At 32.4% G+C, this 22911-nt stretch overlaps 1 protein-coding gene and 1 long non-coding RNA gene across 8 annotated transcripts in view; one reads left to right on the plus strand and one right to left on the minus strand.

Moving 5' to 3' along the window:
• Positions 1-22911, minus strand: part of LOC130449932 (fat-like cadherin-related tumor suppressor homolog) — a 424769-nt gene that overhangs the window by 330876 nt on the left and 70982 nt on the right. The gene's annotated exons all lie outside the window — the stretch shown is intronic.
• LOC130449934 (uncharacterized) lies at positions 254-5017 on the plus strand. Of its 2 annotated transcripts, none has more exons than XR_008910511.1 (4): positions 254-452; positions 510-1155; positions 2047-3836; positions 4856-5017. It is a non-coding gene; the product is annotated as an uncharacterized LOC130449934 (long non-coding RNA). The 2 variants fall into 2 exon arrangements; XR_008910510.1 differs by lacking the exon at positions 4856-5017 and adding an exon at positions 3877-4586.

Raw genomic sequence — 22911 nt, forward strand, 5'->3', positions numbered from 1 at the left:
CTTTACCATAAAAACTGTGCTATCATGCATCTCGTAATAAACTAGCCTTTTGATTTACGTAAAACTTTTATAGAATTTAGTTGGAATTTCCAGTTGACCTAAACGAAACCTACACATAAGGAGGTTAATAACCAGTAATAGTTTATATTAATGACCTTAAAAACAAAAATTATTTCAACGATAAATATGTTTTGTTTAAAAAAAAATAAGGAAACGAAAGTTGATATTAATTTGATATTTTTCGAGACGAACCGAGTTTTTATTTTCAATTATTAAGTAGACAGCTACTCGCTTCAATTGTGTCAACAGTTTATAATTGAAATTCAATTATGAATTAAAAAGTTTCATTATGGGAATATAAATATGAATGTAAAATTGTGAAAATTACTTAACCGATCATCATGTAACTCTGTACATATATTCTTGGAGGTATAAAAAATATTATTTACCAGGTATGAAACAATTTTTTGTCAAAAAAATCAAAAATTAGCTTCCTCAACGCCATCTAGATTTCCAGTAATGGAGCTCCAGCCCTAATTACTGTAACACCGTTCCACAGTATTATCAACAGTCACGTCAATATCCAATCTAATTGATTGATATATGTCCCTACGTTACGGTGCCAACAATATTCATTTTCTCTCTCGTTCGAGGCACTTTATATATACTGCGCATGCTTGAGAGTGCGCAGAACGGAGATGGAACCTCGGAGAATAGAGAAATCGTTGCCATTCTGTTTTCCTTAGTCGGAACAACTACCACTTAAAGAAACTGTCGTAGAAATATTTGAATTTTTGAGGTTAGGTGTCATTTCTGTGGTTACATGCTATTAATTATTTTATATCTTACTCTTTGGTTTTAATTCTTAATCTGTTCTTCTTTAAAAATGCCTCGGAAGCTAAATCTCTGTGCAGCAAAAGTTGCACGAATTAAACGAATTAAAGAAACCTCGGTTCACGTCGAGATGAGAATACAACAGCGAGCAGAGCGACAAAGTTTTGAGAGCAGCTGAAACTCCTCTTCAGGTACGAGTTCGTTCAGAAAGACAAGCTACGCTGCAGGTAGCTAGAAAAGCGATAGAAACGCCAGAATAATCGCAGGCGATAAGAATTCAGAATGTAGAAATGCAGACCAAGCGCCGACGAAATTTCATACGTAAGGTTTCTATTTGATTAAAGTATAACTCTTGCTTTTAATCATATTGATTCATTTCTATTGTAATGATCTCTGATACTTATTTAATGGCTTCTATGCGAGCTGAGCCGAGGGTAGAAGCTAGTTTTGGATATTTTATAAACATAAATTCGAAATAATAAACCCAGAATTTAAGTTGTATCTCAAAAAAACCGATCAATAACAATACGAAGCGAAATATTCATAGCTACGTGCATAATTCATCAAAACATATCCTAGGAAGTTGTTGAACTTTCGTAATACCGAATGCCAATATATATTTTATTGCTGGTCAATTCATGGAATACCCAATTGCTTTAAAATCAATATTAGCTTTCAATCACTGCCCCTAAGTACCGTCAGATATGTTTAAGTAATGATTTCGTGTTAGTAAGACAAATATTTTTTTGTCTCAAAAGAAATATATAGACAGCCGTTACGTTAGTTTTGTATAATTTGTGTCCAAAGGATTTTACTTTTAATTAAAAACCACCGTGAAAATCCGGAAAAAGTGACAGAGAATTTTCAGAAATGGTTCACATTCATAAAAACGAAAAAGCTTTAAATGAAAAAAAAACACCTAAATAATTGAAGTGAAATTGATAGTTCTATTTTGTAAATTCTGATAAAACTACAAATAATTTAATTGATTAAGTACTGCTACATATTGAGATGTAAGGACTGAGGAAAAATTAATTTTTCTTACTAGATCAAATATCTATTTTGATTTTATTATCAGGTGATCTATTGATTAATATAAATACGCAAATCGTCAGTGTCAATATCATATTTTGATTAAGAGTTAAAGTAAGTCCAAAAGTCAAATTTTATCTTTCTTCGAAGAATTATTAAAACAAACTAATTTTAAAACAGGAGAGACCTAAAATCAAGAACATTCGCTCAAGTATTTATAACAGAATTGCGTTGAAGGTTGTAGCCTTGCAGTCAAATGGTCGCGGGTTTAAATCTGACTGCACAATGTGTAATTTTGTATACATTTGAGACATAAATGAAGAAGAGAAGATGGACGTATCAAGCACTTCGTAAACAAGCAACAAATAAGCTTTAAATTATTATACATCAGGCAAAAGAAGAGAAAGACTTGCACGAACATGGAAAAGAGCTAACAAGAAAGAACTGAAACAGATAAAGTTAATATGGAAAGAGGGTACAGAAATAACCAAAAACACAAAGAAATGGCGAAACTTTTTGAACAAAATTAGACGAAACAATTTTACCACAGCTGCTGAAACAACGACAGTTGCCATTTGCTTCACTGGAAACTACATATGACGATGATGATGATTGTGGACTGCTGTGACGAACCCATCGTCTAAGTATATCGCTATAATCGTATTTTGAGTTGGTATATGGAAGTATTAAAAAGGTACTGAAGAAGAGTGTATATCGGGTGGTGGATATTAGAAGCGTTAGTTTACAAAGAATTACCAATGACAAGGAATTCTGATGTAAGACATCTTAAAAAGAGATCATTGTGAGACTCTGGAGAAGTTTACAGAAATGTGGTGGATCAGTTGGAAGCCCTATTTTCGGCAACTACTTTAAAGAAATAGCATTATTTATAAAACAAAAGTAAATTTTGATAAATGAGAAATAATATCATTATTTTTCCCACGAAATTTGTTCTTTTTTTTTGGAGTAATTATCTAGATTTATCGAGCTATTCCATACAGAAATATCAGCATCGTATATCTTATCGTTGCGGCGCCATAAATAAATTTGTCTACTAACTTTGGCAGGAAATTTTTCTTCGGCCTAAACCTCATCTAACAATATTGAAGTAAATATTCTACATGTATTTTTCATGGAGATGACAATATCTATCACTTTCCTTAAAATATTGGATGTTTTCTTTGTCGTCAAAGTTCGAGGTATAGCTTTGTGGCATCGCCAATCAGAAGCGTTTTATATGGATTATGGGATTGGCGTGTTATAGAAAATTTTATCGTTAAGTTTTGAAGAAGTTTAGAGTTGAAAGAATGCGAATTTTCATTTTCAATCCGATTACTATTACATACCACAAAGTTCAATGAATCACTTACTCAATAAAGTTAAAAGATATCTGATTATAGCAGTTGAAAGAAGTTATTTTGAATATATTACCACCTTTGGAGGTATATTGTATCAAATATAATTTTTTCCTAAAATTTTTACAATTTTCGAAAATATCCAGTGGTAAAACAATCTTATTTCAACAAAAAACTTTTTACTATCCATTGATTATGGTACGAGGATGGTCCCAGAAGTACCTGGCCTGACCTAAAGATGGTAGTTATTGCTTGAAAAGTACCACTGTAATAGAAAGTACACAATTTATTGGATAGGAGAGTTTAAACGAGGCCGTACGACCTGGATAATAGGATAATTTCATAAATTATTATCTTTTTCCTGGTCAGGTCATCAGGATAGTATTTATCGGGATCGGTGGAATAGTCAAAACTGCAATAGCTACTACACAGCAGATGTTTCTTAGTCGTTCGATAAAATCTGGTGAAAATACTTCCCCTACCCGATATGAACTCTTCTTCAGTACCTTTCTAATAGTACAATTAACCCTTTATTCCCTATACTAACAGAAAACGAATTATAGAACCAAATGGAGAAGAAATATCCTGTACACTTATGGTAGATGTTGCGTGTATGTAAGTACTCAAATTTATGAATATTTATAATACTTTTTAGTTCAAATTTGTTTTTCAGCATGAGGTTTATTGCATCAGATTCAAATTATTATTTGAAGCCTTCGGGTTTCCCTAAAACTCATTACCTGCCAGACGCAATTCCTTTCTTAAGCAGAATGTGACCAGTTATTTATATCTACGAGTTGTGAGAGTGGAAAGCTTCTTGTTTTAAATGGTATCGATCCTATTCAGTGCTGTGGATGATTCCACAAGTCTCAATATTGGTGCCCCACTTGACATTACCAAAGCTCGATGTTCTTTGAGAAGCCGATCAGGCCGGAACCTTTCGATGTATTTAAACCGCGTTCGTGTGAGTGCTGGGCACTCACAGATGACCTAGTCTGCGGTCTAATCCTCCTCCATGCACCAACGGCAATCCGGATCATTCGTGATTCCCATGGTGCACCTTAGATGACCGTGTCCGATTAAAAGTCCGGATTCGCGCATACTTAGTTGGAGCAGTTGTTTGGTCTGAGACGCACAAGGTCCATCCAGGTGTGTCTTTTCTTGTCTGAGGTGACTCTATCTATCTCTGCCGAACCCGCTTTGAAAGTAGACCGTTGAGAGTCGCGATAGCAACACTTTTAGCTACACCAAAGATGGTTTCTGGACCCATAGGTGATTTCGCCGATACCAGTCTGACGCGCGAGTCCTCGTCGTTTTGAAACACCATTCAATTTATTAGAAACATACAAACATATCTAATTACGAAACAGATTATAAATTAATATAAAATTACAATATGTCGCTAATTTTTTTTCATAAAATCGGTAATGGAATAAAATTCACAGCAGCGCGATCTCATTATTTTTGTCGCGAACGGAAACGGAAATTTAATGGATTCGAGAATCATAGTTTTATTGAAATTCACTTTGAAAGATCGGAAAGCACTTTACTGATTATATACAACTAACGTTTATGAAATGCATTCTGAATCCTTTGAATTTCATTATTTTCCAATGTGATATTTATCATTTTAGTTTGACATCTGTTAGAGGCACTATATATAGAGCTATAGCTCACGAATGACGTAAACAGGAAAGAAATATTTTAGAAAATAGATTCACTTCTATCACTATAGTATGTGTATTGTTAACGATGTATATTCAATAAAAAAATTGGTCAATAAATGTTTATCAGATTTCAAATATTTCCTTACCTTTTCCAAAAACCTATTTCTACTGTGGTAATCGGCTTTCAACGCTTAATTGTTCGAAAAATTGTCCAGAGATCATTTTTGTAGTAAATTTGAGAAAATTTCGTTCCACATTCTACCTTTTTAAATATTTGGTGTTCAAAGTATAATCAGAAAATCAATTTTTTCAATTTTGAATAAAATATTTTGTACCACCAAGAAGTTGAAACAAAAATTTTGAAGACTGTTTTAGCTCATTCTAAATTTGTTCAAGTTTGTTCCATAATAACATATGGTCGAGAACGAAACTTTTAGAAAAAATTGGAGAAAAATTCAAAGAATAATATATTTTATTAAACCATTAAAAATTTTTCTTTCGAATTTTGGTAAAGTTTATAATATTTAACTAATTAATCACTATTATATGAGTTATTCTGAGTTGTTCTGGCTTTTTCTAAGATTTAAGCGCTTGTTATAAGTTGTTATAGCTTTTTCTACTTTGTACCAATAAAATCGATGTTTTGAAAATGCGTTAAAAGCTGGAAATTGAATTTTCTCCAAATTTCTTTCGAAACAGCTATTGCAGAAACATTTGGAGAAGCTTCGAGGATCTTAGAAAACACTAGAACAACCTAGAGCAACCAGAACAACTCATATAATAATGATTTTTCAAAATTGAGGTCCCAGTAAGAGTAATATTTTGGAACAAATAAGAGCAAATTAGAAACAACTCAAAATAAAGATCGAGATCGCTATGGCTGAAAAATTAGTTTTTGGGAAATTAGTGAAAAATACATTTTTTCGAACACTATATTTTGTAACAATATAGAAAAAACCTGGATCAACACCTGAATCGCGATATCAAGCGGTGTCAGCTCAATAATCGATTGTTTTTTTTTAATTTGTAGCTTTAAAGTGCGATTACAATTTCTTGAGTGGTGAATTTTTTTGCCTTTTTCAGAAAACAATTTTTTTGTCTAAATGCATCTTTTCAAGAAATTGTGTGCCAAATTTTAGCGGGTCACAACAATTTTCAGGCTATTTTTCGCCTTTGCTTACTGTACTATTCATAATATTGTATTTATAATACAAAAGTACAGACTAAACAACCATTTACTGCTTATATAATAATAATAATATCAGAAACAATCGATGATGTAATTATTTATATATTGTGTTCAATTTGAATTGAATTTGATTACTCTAATTATTATTCCATATTCAAACATAGTTTGTTATAACAGTCCTGAGTGCATGTTTAGGTAGTTTAAATTTTGTGAGATAATTAAATTATTATAAAGATTTAGAAAGAAAAACTAACAGCGGGATATCGATGGGCATCATGGTAGGGAGATCCTTTAAACGATACAACTTTTTATAGTTTATAAATGTTGGGGATGATATTAATTGTCAAGGCGTCGCGAATAAAAATTGAGTCACATAATAACGACAAACATGAAATTAGTTAAGTATTTTAAGCTGAAAATAATGAATTTTCATGTTCTTAAAACAAATTTCCGATTTCATCAAAGATTCACTGTGAATTTATAAAATAATATTAATAACAAGGATGCCGGGAATACGAGGATGATTCCAGAAGTATCTGGCGCAACAAAGAAAACACAAAATTTTTGGAAAAAAGTCTATTTTTCATTCATTTTCTAATCTCCTTTTAGCTCCATACACTTTTCACAGTGATTCAATAAGTAAAAGCTTTAACCACCGAGGCATTTTTCAGATCTAGGAACAGAAAATGATCCAAGGGGGCTCAATCTGCCGAATAGGGTGTATGAGGTAGCAATTCAAACTAGTTTATTAATTCAGGCCATCGCAATAACGGATGTGTGCATTGTCTTGAAGAAGATGGTCGTAGAAGCTTGATTTCTTGGCTCAAACAATGGCAGTTTTTCCTTCCCAAGAGAGATACTGCAAATTACCTCATGCTCATCCTAAACAACCGACGCCATGACCTTGCCTGCATATGGAGCTGATTCTCTTTCTTCAGTACATTGTTTTGATTGTTTTTTTCTTTGGCCATGGTTATGAAACGGCACACACACAACATTCCTGGAGTCGTCACCTCATTTGGTCGACCACTGCGGTGCTGATCTTCGCAGGTCGTGCAGCCTCGTCTAAACTCTGCTATCCAATATTTTACTTTGATAACGAAGGAGAAGTCTCAACCATATTAGAATCTAGTTCATCTTTGATATTGGTTGAGCTGAAGCCAGAACGATGAACAATTTTTTCCTTGTTTACAAATTCAATAAAAATGTTCACTATTGATAAAACTTATATAAAGAAGATAATCGAAAATAAAGAAAGAATATACCCAAAATATATAGAAATTTTTATTTTTCTTTTCATTTGTTCTTTTAGTTGCCACGTTTTTGATCCATTATTAAGGTGGTTATGGTACTATATGGTGTCGTATATTCTTATTTACCTTTTTTTGCCTATTTCTGTACTCCATAGAATCCCATCAAATGCTTTTATTATCGGTTTTGCCTTGTTAATTCTCGAGTGTATTTCGGCGTCATTCGTCTCTTCTTTATCAATATTTACACCTAAATATCTTCAACTGTCACATTTTTTTATTGTTTCATTATTTACCAGAACAAGATCCGTGGTCTCTTCTCCAATGAAGAGATATTGTTTTTTTGATTTCTTTTCCACTGAGAGAGTGTTTTTATATTGGTATTCCGTTTCTACTTTTGGTGTTAGTTACAGACAAGCCTCTGTAGTTGTCTAATTAGTGGCTTTTCTTGTGTATATTTTCATCGTTGGTGCATTTTGCAAACAGATCAGCCGGAGAAGAATGCAGCTTTCCAGTTCCATTTTTAAATAGTTCTGCGATTATACAGTGCTTTAACATTTTTCTGATGTTTAATTGCATTTTTTACTGCATTTTGATCTATACGTATTTCTTCACCAACGATTTGTTCTTCGTAGCTTATTCTTGTTTAAGAAATTCATTTGCCGGATTTAAATAGGTAGAATAATCAACAAAATAGTAGATATATGAATTGAAAACGGTATTAATAACAGCAACGGTACTTACATAATTTGTTATTGGGCACAAAAGTTGTTCAGGTAAATTGAATAAGCATCAAATGTAATATGTTGTATCCCATCATTAATCACAAACTATTTCATACATGATTTACAGTCCAATCTAAGAAATGATTTTAATATCAAGTCCATGATCAAACATTTACCTACCATCTAGATATATCGAATTTAGTGGAGGCATATAACAATTGAAAATTTATTTGTCAACATTACCACCCACAAGACTCCGACCTAGAAGCCATTATGTAGGTGTCGACAATAGAAAATAAATAATTTATGATAGATACGTCCACGCATATCATATTTCATTATCGGTATTGAAACTCTAAGGAAACTGATATGGTGTCTAATCTCAAAAATATATGAAGAGGACGATTTTGTAGCCATACCAGAGCAGTATTTGATCAGCTGTTTTAAAAAAATAAATTAAGTAAATAACTAAATTCCAATTCAAATAAACATAGAAATCGGTTCTAGAAAAAGAAATAGGTATTTAAAACGTAAATTTAAATTAATTAAATTTCAAATTGAACTGTTTATTGTTTAGACTTACAGTTCAAATGTTTTGGAAATCCAAAAGACATTATTTATTACAAGATTTTCCGTTAATTTTTAGTAAATTTTTTATAAGAGGTCAGAAAACTTTTCAAAAGTCGGTTTTGCACTCAAAATCAAGAAAATTTATAAACTAAAATATAAATGATGAAGTCATCTCCAATTTGAAAACACCCAACAGAGAAAAATCTCTGCGAACTGGAACCAATATCTCGATCTTCTCCAAGTCGATGAGAAACATCCAGAAGATTTGGTAGTCCAGTTTGAGATGAAAGTCCCGATGCCTTGATAACAAATGATCTACCTCCAAGAAAGTGGCACTATACTTACCAGTATACAGAGCTGCAAGTACGGAATAACGCAGAGAACTGCGTAAATTCAAAAGAAAAATTTCCGCGAAGCTGTGGAAGATACACTAAATGCCGCCTAGCACAGTACCATACAATTTATTAGTCGAGCTTAAACAGGAAGATGGTTCTTGGATTGGCACATCTTCATAGAAAGAAGCAAACCCAAGAAGAAATTTGATAAACCAAATCATTACGACCCAAAGTATTACTTCTCCAGAAAAAGTCTGAATCTATCTGATTCTACTCCAAAGAGAACTATCAATCTTTATGTGGAGACTCATAGTGCTTTTTCGTGCTAGCTTCGCATGAAGTTACATCCCTGAGTCCTGGGAAGGAGTTTGAGTTCTTCCCCAACTCAAGAGCTGAAGTCAAAACGATGGAAGATTTTTTGATTCCTACATCAGAACGGAACTGCATTCAAAGGTAAGTGATAAGTCGACTGTCGTTATTTTGCATAGACTAACCAGTAAACTGGAAATATCTGTAAAAGATATTGAGCTATGTGCCTTTAAAGATAGTGCCTTCGTTTCTGTTATTTAAAATTTTCTTTGGCCGATGTTTAATTTAGTTTTAACTGTTGATTAATTAATAAAAGCATGTTCATATTTAGATTGGACTGACTGTACATTCATCAATATTCTATGCAAATATCAATTGTAGGAAGTAATCAAATGAATTATTACCATCAATATATTAAAATCAATTCAACTCTCGAAATAACCCATCCATATACATCAAATAATAAAGTTTATACCTGGTTAATAATATCGACACAAATATTTCTAAATTTAGTTTAAAAAAGAATAATAGAACGAGTTTTATTGTACCAAACAGCTACGTTTATATTGCTGATACAAATACAGTGACCTATATTATACATGGTGTATATATAATGAAGCAAATAATGTTTAATGTTGTGGGAAGATGGTTGTTTTCATATTAATAAAATAACATGTTATACAAAATAAATTTGAATTTTTCGGTAACGAAAAACTCATCTAAAACAATCTATTCACGATCCAAACGGAAACTACAATAATAACAAACACGTTTTATCGACTAGAATTTGGTAAGATAGGATACATCCTAAGAAATAAAAAGTACCTTGAAACCAAAGTATACAAATAATTCTTCACATATAGATGTCGAAGATGGAAACTTAAGAATCAAACATGGATAAACTAAAAGACAAACTCTGGGTATAAAATGTATGAATAGGAGAGAAAACGAGTGGATAAGAAATAAAACAAAGATAAAATACGCTAGAGAAACAAAGCTTAAATGGAAATGGTCAAAATGTCAGATAAAAAGAAAATAATCATCAATTGAAGACCCTGGGAAAACATAAGAAGCAGAGGAATCACAAATGAGATTACTTTAAGAAATATGTAGCATCAAGACAGATGATATAGGTTTTGGTGGATCTACAGTGTGTTTATAAAATAAAGTAACTAGCTACTATTTTAGTTTGTATTGGATTTAACAATATCAAAATTTATATTCAGACTTTAAACATATTAGGATAAACATTTTGAATCCTATAAAATGTAGTAACGACTCGGTATACCAATTTACTTTCCTTGTGTATCATTTTTTTCTTAAAATTAATTATCAATTTGACGAATCCGCCTGGTTTCTGGGTCCGTTTTACCCGAAATTTGCATGAAAATGTAGCATTTAGTAAAATTGTAACCTCATCTATCCATATTCCCGCCAGTTTTTAAAGACCGTCGGGGGATACGACAGAGTCATTTGCCGAACTTGATTCTACATAATTAATGTCCATGATGGTACAAACGGATCCTCCGTCTTGTCCTTTGGGAACGCTAACACATTTAAACGAATTTAGTATCTCTTCGAGGATGCCGGCGTTAGTAGCAAATTCAATGGTCACAAAATTTTGACTGTGTTGTCAGCTTTATTCATATTATATCAGATTTTTGATTTTTTAATTCTACCAGCATCGGAATTTGTATATTTTGAAACTGTAACAATCATTTTCTCATTACTTCCCATACGTTTTTATATATTTTTTTTCGGTTTAAGGTCTATTCCAATAAACAAACAAAAATTGATCTTTTCATTCGAAGAACAATTCGACGACGTTAAATCTGGTAGCTTGTAAGGTCGTTATCACCAATACGATCAATCTAGCAGACAGCAAAGACAGAAACTTCATCTATCACTATCTAGTCAGTATAAATTTTGTTTATTTTTTTTGTAATTACTATAAATAATTTATCATCCACATTTACAACACAATGTCACAAAGTTTGGGAGAAGAATTAGATTTGGTCTAAAGAATTGGGACTCTAGAAAATGTTCGCGACCTTACAAAATTAATTACATTCAGAAAAATGCACCCTTTGGTAGCAAAATAATTGGATGATGGATGGATGAAGATATGGTTATAAATATGACATTGATGCAGTCGAATTTTGGTTCCAATTGGGCGATGCTGTGAGCCATATGATAACCACAACCGTGGATTTATTTGAATCGAAATTACTCGAAATAAATTATCTAAGATTAGATTATACCTGTCTGCAACCTATAAGGCTTAGCATTCCTGGTTTCAACCTCCTTACAGAAACTGTCGGAAATTTCGCTGTTGACTCTCAAGAGCCACTAGATCGGACAGCTTCTGGATTGAACCTACTACTTTTTGTAGTAATAATAAAACGATTAGAAAGAATACCTATAGGAAAGCATTTATGGAAACAGACGTAATTCTCATCAATAATACTTTGTTCAGCAAGTTAATTTGAGAATCAAAACTTACTTTCTTTTGATCTTTTGGATTTAAACAGTTCTCCACTCCTTCTATTTCCTCCTCATTCAACCTCGACCTTTGAATTTTATACCACAAGCTTCAAAAATAACAAAAACTTTGATCGAAAGCGAGAGAAAGTCAGGCGCATATTTCTGCCTGGGGATTAATTCTTGTATCTTGAGCCTCGTGGGTATACAATTTTTGCATTTGCTTATTGTCGGGTTTTTATCATGACTATATTGTTTTAGATAAAAGATAATTTGAAAGCCAGCATCGATGATCATATCAATGAGCAGCTTACAATCTTTGGGTTGCCGGGCTTCATGTTTTGTTCCTTGTATGCTTTTCTTGCCTACTTTACTTTTTATATAAGAAGCCGTTTGATGCAGCTTAGGGTTGGGTCTTCCCTTTTTCACAATTTGAAGTTTTATCGGAGTTGAAAGGATTTAAAACACATGAAGACTGCAGTTTCACTGAGAAACTCCAAACTCAATATTCAGCAAATACACCAGCTATTAAATGAAACAAACCTTATTTTGTTCCAAAAAAGCCATCTATATATCAATTTCCACACGAATCTACTTATTTTAGATTGATGTCTAAATAATGTAAATTAACAATCGAGTTTGATCGTTAGAAATGGCAACATGGCGTAATAAACGTCGTTAGTGACTAGAGGAATTTAGAAGGGTCTTGTTTGTAGCACCAACGGACTTTGGGATCGCGAAAAAGTGGAAAGCTTCATTAGTTTTCCCTGAAAATAAGATCGATATTGTAACACGAACATTAATGATTATAAATTAGAAAATAAATTTTCATATGGTACATAATAAAGTAAAAAAGTGACAAAAATATATTTGATTGTTTTCTTCTTATTGTCTATGGTAAGGCTGCTCTAAAAAAGTTTGGTTGTTGGGTGGAAAGTTAGTTTCAAATATTTATATTCATACAATCAAAACTCCTCGTTATTAAAGAAGTTTAGCGTTGCAAAGGAAGTGAGAAAAATGATTATAAAGAATAAGAGACTATAAGAAACACGCTCTAGACATTTTTTAATTAAAACTGGATTTCTCAACAATCGGAGAAGGTTAAGATACAAATTCCTTGTAATAAGAAAGATGATTTAGTAATCAATACCGAATTAGTTATGCTTGAAATTGTCTACAATTTGCGATGCGAGTTTTATCAATTATAGCTCGATAGCATTAAGAATTTCACACGTAACTATATACATCTCAAGATCTACAAATTTTCGTTATAATATCGTCGAAACGAGACAAAATAAAAGTACGATTCAACACTATTAATGTGATGATTCAATCAATATAAATTACGTATTACATTCGATCGTCTAGAACGAATTATATTGTTTTTGTTTTCTTTACATACGATTTCTATTCGTGGGGTGAATTAATAAACACTGTCTCTTACGTTCTTAATTTATTTAAACACTATACACTACACTTATAATAATTCACTTATCACTATCATTTATCTAACTTAAATATTTAATAAGTTACTACGACTATTTATTATAAAATAACCTAAACTGCGTTAAACAAACTCCTTATGTATATTCCGAAGGAATTCTCAAAACTTTTAGAAAATAGAGAAATAAAACAAAGAAATAAATAGAATTTATACAAATAATAAATAAACCCCCTGCTATAATAAAAATTTATACAAAACAAACATCAAACGGATCCCGCAGTTTATAAAAAGTGCGTCGAATACCCCGCGCGTCTTCGTCGAATTTTAGAATTCCACTACATCTAGGCAAGGCCGGCAACAGGTCAGAGGCGGGTTCGTAACAATATTTCAGTATCGAAGTATTGATTAGCACTTCCAAATTATCCTCAAATAAACATCCCATTAGCGAGAATAACAACTAGAACGTTAACACCTTACTCATCACTAGTTGCTTTTGAATGGTGAAAATGATTTTCTACAGAGTGTTGAATTCACCAATTTATCAACTAAAACCACCGCCTCTTCTTCCGAACACTTAAGACATTACTTCTGGTTGGGTTCCCTCTTTCGCCCTAATCTAACCTAACCATATTTCATTAATTTCGTCTTTTGATTTTGATTGACTTTTATTTCCGTCAAAGCAAATAGCTGCGAGTAAAGCAATTTATTATTTACATTTTGGTGAACAGCTACTATCGAAATTTCAGCCTGATATGACTGATATTTTGCTAGGATCGAGTGTGGAAGCGGGTGTGTCCGCTGATTTTAAAAAAAATGTACAAACAGCGAAATCAACGCAGTCGCACTTCGGTTTTCAATGAACCAGGTCCACACGTCCAGGTCCATAGAGCAGCAGGCTTTTGAAAAAACCGTGTGGATCATATACTGCATTGAATATTTAGCATAATAAAGATGTGGGAGCGATGCCACGTTTGCCCTTCTCGAATATCCGTTTTCTGGCATTCACAGATACTTCGACCAACTGGAGAAGGGCATAGCTATGACCCTGCTGTACTATGCCGAATTTTTGGACTGATGCGAAGCTGAATTGAAGAAAAATTTTATTTCTGTTGGAGATTGACAATACTAATGACTAGAATTTAGGAAAATTTTATTTTTGACTAAATATCGAACTAAAAAGTTGATAATTTGTATAGTTATTTCAAAATTTTACTTTGATGTGGTACAAAAGTGTGTTTTGGCCTCTATTCTGCTTTTTTTTTTGGACAAATGTATTCAATTTTAACTTTGCACACTTATCAAATACAGAAAAAGCAATAATTCGATCAAAATATCTGATTATCCTGATTGAATTCGCTTTATCCTTTGCATGAAAATAAATAAGATGGAGCTAGTGGACTAACTACGTAGGCGCGCAGTTCCAAACTTACAAAATCGAGATGTAATTATCAACACACCTGTATATATTAAAGGCGGTTTTGAATAGCGCATTGAACTGAAAAGCAAACAATAAAATACAGTTTTGAAACACTGAGAAACATGCTTTTAGATTTAGTCACACTAAAAAGTAAAATATAAATCATAGTTTGAAAAAAGTAAAAAACGGGTTTGTAGAACTCGTGAAATTTAAAAGTTAAAAGTAATTCTTGGCATATTTTTTTTGTAACAGAAAATTACTCACTAAGTAGGTATTCCCCTTCCTTTATTATTATTTTCAAACTAAATCTCGAACAGGGAATCAGATTCAGATCTGTCGGTTAGAAAACGCAAAGATAGTTGAAAATATCATACAAATCCCCCCAAGCTTTTATAATAGTAACATTAACTTGCTCATCAGTATTTTTTACTTTATCATTGCTAAAAGCGATTTTTTATAGTCTATTTCAGAAAGGTATAAAGTAATAAAATAGGAAATTCTGTCCAGTTCGGCTCAATTTCGGTGTCGGCCATAGATGTTTGTTAATTATGTAAAGAGGAAATGACAGTTCCTCAGATGACGAAGAATATTATGATTTTTTATTATTTAATTTCTGCATAATGTTCAATAAAAATTAATTGTATCTAATAATATGTACATAATGCCTAATTTTTATTCTGTTAAAATAACATTCTTTCCTCTTTACGAGAATCCTACCGGCACTATTTTCAGTGTTTGTGAATGGATAACAATAGGCTAAACACATAAATTGACCCCAACTCGGGTGGTACTACCTGCACTTGATAAAAAGAAAGAATTTTACAATGAAATCAATGCCAAACTATGAAAGTGGTTTAAATATTCGTTGGATCACTCTGTGGTCCTTTTGCATACCTAATGAGGTTTAATTACTCTATACCTTTCTGAAACTATAATAAATTTTTTGATCTTATACTGGTGTCGTAATATTATGAGTAATTTCCTTCTAATAATTTCCGACAATTACTTCGGTGCATCCACTACAAGTCATATTACATTTCTGTCTATTTATTCGAAGAAAAAAAAAATAGATTAAAGTTACACTAACCAGCAATGTCGAATAATGTCGGTTGTCGCAAGTAACCGGATGTTCGTTTGAAGTGTTTTTTTAAATCCAATTTTATATCTCGGCACAGTTTGGTCAGAGAGTATGTTAGCTAGTAAATCCTTCGTTATAAACTCTCCACTGAAATGACATTTATACTGTTAATCTAGAATCCAGGATTTCAATGTTTGTAGGATGATTAAATTTGAACGTTTTTAGTATTGCGGCAATACTACGTTTATCGGATTCGTGTAAATAACATCAGAAGATGAATAGAATACAGTGTGGACCTAAATTATAATTACGTATAAGATATCTAAATACCAAAAGTGAATTATGCCGCAACTCATTGTAAAACACCTGAATAACTGATTGCCCAAAAATTTTAACTAACAGGACAATAAATTTAATAGTAATATAGAACAAGTATTTGGCAAGAATTGTAATATCCAGAATGTGTTCAAATATTTAATTGACATCAACATTTTAACAAAAATATAACCCCATCTTAATTTTTTTAGCAGTGTTTGATGGTGTTTAGAGGGTTTTTTGTGATAAAAAGAGGGTATACTAAAAAATAAACCAAAACTTTTCCAAATGTTGGTGATTTTTTTATTGTAGGACCACCCTCATATACCAGTCCTTCTCAATATGTTTTCTAACGTCCCCAATCTTATCTAACTAGATAATCTTATTTGGTTTCAACCGGTTTTTCATAAAATTTTCGGAAGTAGAAAAATGTTGTATACAATTCGTATGTAGAGACCTTTTTTGCCACTCATGTGACTGTCCCATTCGCCTGCGTCTTAAGTGACAATATTTATATTCGTCGGAAAAAAGCTACTTTACAATATTATCAAAATATTTTATGATATGCCGTTTTCCCGAGAAGTGAATAATTAGCTTTGACAATAACGACGATTTCTGTTTTGTGGTACACCTGAAACCATAGAGGGATTGAATAAATCAATCTATTGAAAATATATATGCAATATGCAATTAAGGTAAAAACAGCAGATGAAAAAACACCCTATAAATACAAGAAAGTATATTTCATGTAATATCAATTGTAGATTTCATAAATTCTGTAATTCTGTCCACTTGGACTTGATGAATGTGTGTCAAAATTCATCATCTCCACTGTTTACCAATAAAAATATCGAATCGTAAACATAAATGCCTTTTTATTGACCGAAGCTGACGGAATGCGTATGTACACAATTTCCTCGAAATGTTCCTGCTAGACAGTCTGCAATAAGCAGTGGCGTCGTTTGGTGAGATTCATTCAATTAATTAATTTCTTTAAATACGTAGAAATGTGGCGTTCTATAGACTATGGGTAATGAGGACAATGAAATCAGTTAATAAAGCTATTCAATATTTTATACGTAGAACAATTCATAGTATAACAGGAATACGACATTAGAAGTAATACAGTAAAAGGTGGCAGATTATCCAGAATACAATTTTACAGAAACATTAGAAACATTATTTATAAAGGTACTTTAGAATTGATATGTGCTTTTTCTTTTATATTATCTACAAAGAATTCATTTTCCTTTATGGTTTTTGCTTTGAAATTTCGAATAAAAACGAATAGAGTAAAAAAGGGCTCAATTCACGTCTGGTACCCTGTTTAAACCAAACTCCCTTACAAGCAGGTACATTTGACTCGTCTATTTACGTTTTATAATTAAATATTCCGTTGTAACAAGTTAACGAGGTATAATAATTTTTTTTTCAAATTCCAAGTAGAGATACAAAGAAAACAAAACAAACACTAAGAACAACTGAGATGAAAACATTAAGACGCATAATAGGAAAGACTAGACGAGACCATGTAAGAAACGAAGATATCCGGCAACAATGTAATATTCAGGATATAGTAAGATGGGGACGAGAGAGAAGAAGAAATTGTAATCATCGAGTAATGAGAATGGAGGAGCACAGACTAGCAAAGATCATAAGAGATGGAAAACCTGAAGGAAAAAGATCAAGAGGAAGACCACAAAAAAGATGTCAAGATAGCTGGTCATCAGAATCACGAATAAGATTAAACATCACCCAGTAAACACAAGTCATTGGACTTAACGCAGGAATAAGAAGAAGAAGAAGAAGAAGAAGAAGAATGAGATATCTACGCCTATGGTAGATCAAACAAAATTGTCGGTTTTTATAATCTGCAATTGATATTGGAAGAACTATACATATTTGGAGAATTCATCATCTTTTGTAAACAATTAAATATGTGGAAAATATGCTGATGAAATTATGGTGATTATTTATGGTTCTGCAAATATTTCACTGACTATACTATCGATAACACACTTGAAATGGATGCAAAGAACATAGACTAAACAATTAGCGTCGCTGTTATTGTTCCTCGGCTGCCAAGTATGTCTCAACAAGTCTTTCCATTATAAACAGCTGCATATAAAATACCGAAAACATTTTCTTTGCTTCGCTAGTATCGTCGTTCTTATCGTTTATCGTATCTCCAACATAAACACAGCCTTAGAAGAAATTTGAACAGTTTAAGAATTAAACTACCTTTTCAGGTAGTGATTAATAAACAAATGCTTTGTTTTTAATAAAATATTTCTTTGCATTTTTTGTCTGAGAACTGAAAAAATTAAGAAATTGTCCTTGAAATAGTTAGAAATAAATTATTGTTCTAAAACCATAACTATCGCATTCTTTATTTTTTCATTTATTAAAAACGATTAATTCCTCCGTTGTCATTAGACAACGGAATGAAGTTTTACTTGAGATCGACCTTGATGGCAAGCTATCAATTATGATTCCACCAACTTTTGTTATATAACGCGACGTCTGTTTTCGATTTGAAAATGCCAGAGTTCATTAATTACATCCAATTTACAGTAAGTTGAAACCAACAAGATGATACTATATGAAAAATAGATTAATTCAGACAAAAAAAACCCCAGGGATTTTTCATATTCAACCTCGTCACAATTCTGTCAAAATTTATATATACAGTAAGTAAACAATTCGAAAAGGATTTACTTTACGAAGTATCTGCTACATCATGAAGTATCCGGTCGATTCTGGTAATGTTTGTCCACCGCCGCCGAAGTATAGACTTTTGTAGTATTTATTTTTAGGTCATTGGGCAATCCAAAACCATGACCTGCGCAATACTAATATGGGCGCTGACCGACAAACATGAGCCAAAATATGAAGATGCTGTTGATGTTTATATTTCTAATCTATATTCTAAACCTGGTAATCCAGATTTTAACGTATTTTGATCGATGTTTGCCTGTGAATTACTATACATGGCTTCAGTAAACTTGTGTTATATTTAGTTTTCTCTCATCATTTCTTGAAGCTTCCCTAGAAAAGGTAGGTTTTAATAATGTACTGAGTATCATATATGTCTTCTGTTGATATATCTGTCTGCACTTCTTGGGTAAATTCACATGGACATTCTTCTGGAGCAATGAATCCTAATAGACCATAGCATAAATTATTCCTAATGTACCAAAGACTTCTTCTTCTTCTTGCCTAATAATATGAGAAATTAAGCCAAATCCTGGAGGAATGGTCTATGCTCCAAACTGTACAAGTTTCTGATCTACTCTGGATCTCTTACAAGTCGAATTACTCTTTTCTATATTAAGTCGAGCATCTTCAGGTTATGCTTGGAAGCCGAGCTCCAAATGTGCGAACAGTATTCCAAAGACGAACGCATCTGGTCCTTGTAGAGGATTAGAAACTATTGCGGGATATATAGCTTTCTAATCTTAGAGAGGGCTCCAAGTTTTTGTGATGCTGCCTTGGCTAAATTTTATTTATTTTATGTCCAGACTGGCCGAAATCCTGAGTCACAGCTCCAGCATTCTTCGTAAAGACAAGAGCCTGGCTCTTTGCTACATTGATCTTAATAGATTGCTTCAACCCCACACCAGACTATTCTTAAGATCGGTATTGATGGTGGTGATCTTTTCGGATTTCGGTAGTAGCTGAGTTTATTGGGGCGGTTGATTTGAACGACGACACCAGAAGCTATAGTTAGAATTTGCAATTTTGTCGAGTAGATGTACAGGAAAAAGAGAGTAGGTGACAAGATGCATCCCTGGGAAACACAATCGTTGACCTCAATCCTTATCGAGATGTGTCCATCGATAGCAACTGAACTAAGCAAAATTTCTAATAGGTCTGCCCAAGACCAAGACCAAAGACGAAAACTTCGTATCATCTCATGTACATTCATGGAAATTTTAAGAATATTCTCTTCTTCTTCTCATGTCGTCTTCTCATTGAAGGTGCGACGCTCAGATTTGTTCATTGTCTTATGTTAAGGAGCCAGGATTTCTTCTTCCTGCCGATGCCTTTCTTAACCTCTACTTTGCCCTGTATTATGTTCTGTAGCAGCAAGAATTTGTCGTTGAGAAAGATGTGTCCTATGTAAGATGATTTTCTTATCTCAATAATTGTTAACAGCTTTCTTTGGCGACCAATGCGTCTTAGTACTTCGTCGTTGGTGATTCTGTCAGTCCAAGGTATCTTCAGGATGCGTTTATACAGCCACATCTCAAATGACTCAAGTTTTTACATCAGTTGAGCTTTCGAGGTCCAAGTTTCCACTTTCTACAGCAGTACTGAGCATTCATAACATCCCAAGAATCGTATTGTGGAGTTGTTTTCTAGTAATACTTAAAATGACGGATCGTGAATAAAAATATAAGGCTACACTTTCTTCTCTAGTTTTGAGTCTTTTTTGCTGAAAACTCACTTCTCGACTTTAACAACTTTAAGCTGTTACTATTACAACAAAATCTTGCACATGTTTCAGTAAACGAAACAGAAAATAAAATAACATTCGGCGATTTATATGTATACCATTTTTCCCATGATAACCTATATTGTTGATTAAAATCTTTCACGTATTGTACATATTTCCAACAAATATGTCACATGTGTTTTATGGGAAAAGATCAGCCTGGTAAGGTGAACGAAAAACTTTTTTTATTAGCTTTCCAGATATTATATGGGCAATAGATTTTACATCACAGCCGCCAATGAGTGTAATAAAGTAGAATGTCGTCTAGAATTTTTCTGGAACGTTGATTGAAAACAGAAACGACTAACAAAGGAAAAGGAAAAAATAACAATTTTAATTAACAATTACACATAGTCCTCTATAGATAAAAAGCCGATAGAGGATCAACTTAAAACTAAATAAAATATTGAGAGAAAACAATGTACATATTTATGCAGGAACAAAGATACAACTTGCTATTTCGTGTTTAATTAATTAATTAATAAATCCATGGAGACGCATCGAAAAGTCATGGAAACGTTTTTAACGAAGAGAAGAAACAATGGAAGCAGCTCGAATTCGGAATGCCTGGAAACTATAGTTTGAAAAAACAAACAGCTAGCTACCTATCATTACAAATGCAGCAGAAACAACACCAGAAACTGGAAATAAAGAAGTATACAAGGCAAAAATCTACACGACATAATATGACAGAAGATTTGTTTAGAACGCAAAAATGAATAACACATAAGGAAGAAAACAACAGGGAAGACAACCTAAATGATGGTAAGAATGCTGGAATTGGTCTTCTGGGGAAGACTTGCTGGCAATAAATAAAAACTAGCTTGCTAATATGGTAATTTAGGTTGGAAATAAGACGAAGAAGTTGTGGATGATGTGAATATAAAAGTGCAGTGATTTATTTGTTTTAATCACCCTAAAACATAGGTATAAAATATTTTCTCAATAAATAGTGTTTTCATAGCGGATTTCTATTATTTTTTATATTTAATGTAGCGAGTAATTTGTTCTTCAAGAAACAATTGTTTTTCAAACAAGTCACGTATGTTTATTATGTTTATTATTACAGTTGACATATTTAGAAGATATCGTTAACGTTGTAAAATTTCAAATTTTGTAAAAATAAACCATACTAGAAAATAAATAAACAAAAGTCGTGTTTTCTGAAACAAATATATCAAAACAAATTACATAATAATGTGTGAAACTATTCAGTATAATCTGAAGAGAATAATTAGTTGACAAATAAAGAATACGTCATCAAATAAATTATATAAACACGGAATTCTAAGAAATTCGATGCCGTGGAATCGGACTAATCATATTAAAGGAAACTTTGTAACGCCCTGTATCTAAACACCGTCCAACAAAGGTAATCTTTAAGCTAGAGAGGACTATGTAGTACTTTTAATCTTGTTTTGTCATTCCTCTAGTACCCAGGAGAATTTCTGAATAAAAACTCTTTCAAACAACATCAAGTGTATAGAAATCGGCTAAACAGAACAGGACTTCATAACAAAATTCCCACTCTCCCCCATCTACTGAAGACTAAAACTTAACCTTGTGAAATTAAAAATGCTTGGAATTTGTTAAAAAATTCGATTTTCGGATGAAAAAAAGTCAGTAAATTTTCGAAACTTTTGCTTTTTGAATTCAATATTTTCAAAAACGCCCTATATATATTTTTTTTCACTGAAGCTGTAATATAATCCGTTCCTGAAATATAGCAGGGGTGTTCTTTGTTAACCACCTGGTACAAAAAAGTTCTATTAAAAACTTCAAGCCAAATCTAGCAGAAGTTATTTCACTTAGCCACACACAATTAAAAATATTAAGGAATGTATCCAGGGTTGCCAAATCCGGGCGACAGAAATCCCGGACACTAAATCAATAAATAAGATTTTATAAATACAAAAAAATTAACAAATTAACCAAAAAACACTGGATGAAGTGCAGTATTCTCTTCATTCTTCATCAGTTACTTCTTAAATTAATAATTTCTTCAAAATGTCGCTTTTTGGCATGTACAACGATCTATAAACTTACATATCTCCTAAACCATAAATTTGATCGAATTAAACAAAGAGTACCTTATTGTTGAAAAATCGATTGAAAAATGAATTATTATTATTTTTAGATTATACAAATTGTCCTTATAAAAGTTGCGGATTTTTAACCATTGGGCATGAGCCGTCCCTGGCCTTCAGATAGTAGTGTAGAATTATTTATTCCGTCAAGCACGCTACATAGACATACGTAATCATCTATTAAAAATTCATAATGTTCGAATGTATAATTTAGAAAATATACTTGAATATAAGTTCTGAATTCGCAACTTTAAAGGCCTATAACTCAGAAACGAGGGGTCGTAGAAGAATTTCTTTTATGTCACAGTTTTGTGAGTGAGTTTCT

This window comes from Diorhabda sublineata, chromosome 10 (assembly GCF_026230105.1).
Source record: "Diorhabda sublineata isolate icDioSubl1.1 chromosome 10, icDioSubl1.1, whole genome shotgun sequence".
NCBI lineage: Eukaryota > Metazoa > Arthropoda > Insecta > Coleoptera > Chrysomelidae > Diorhabda > Diorhabda sublineata.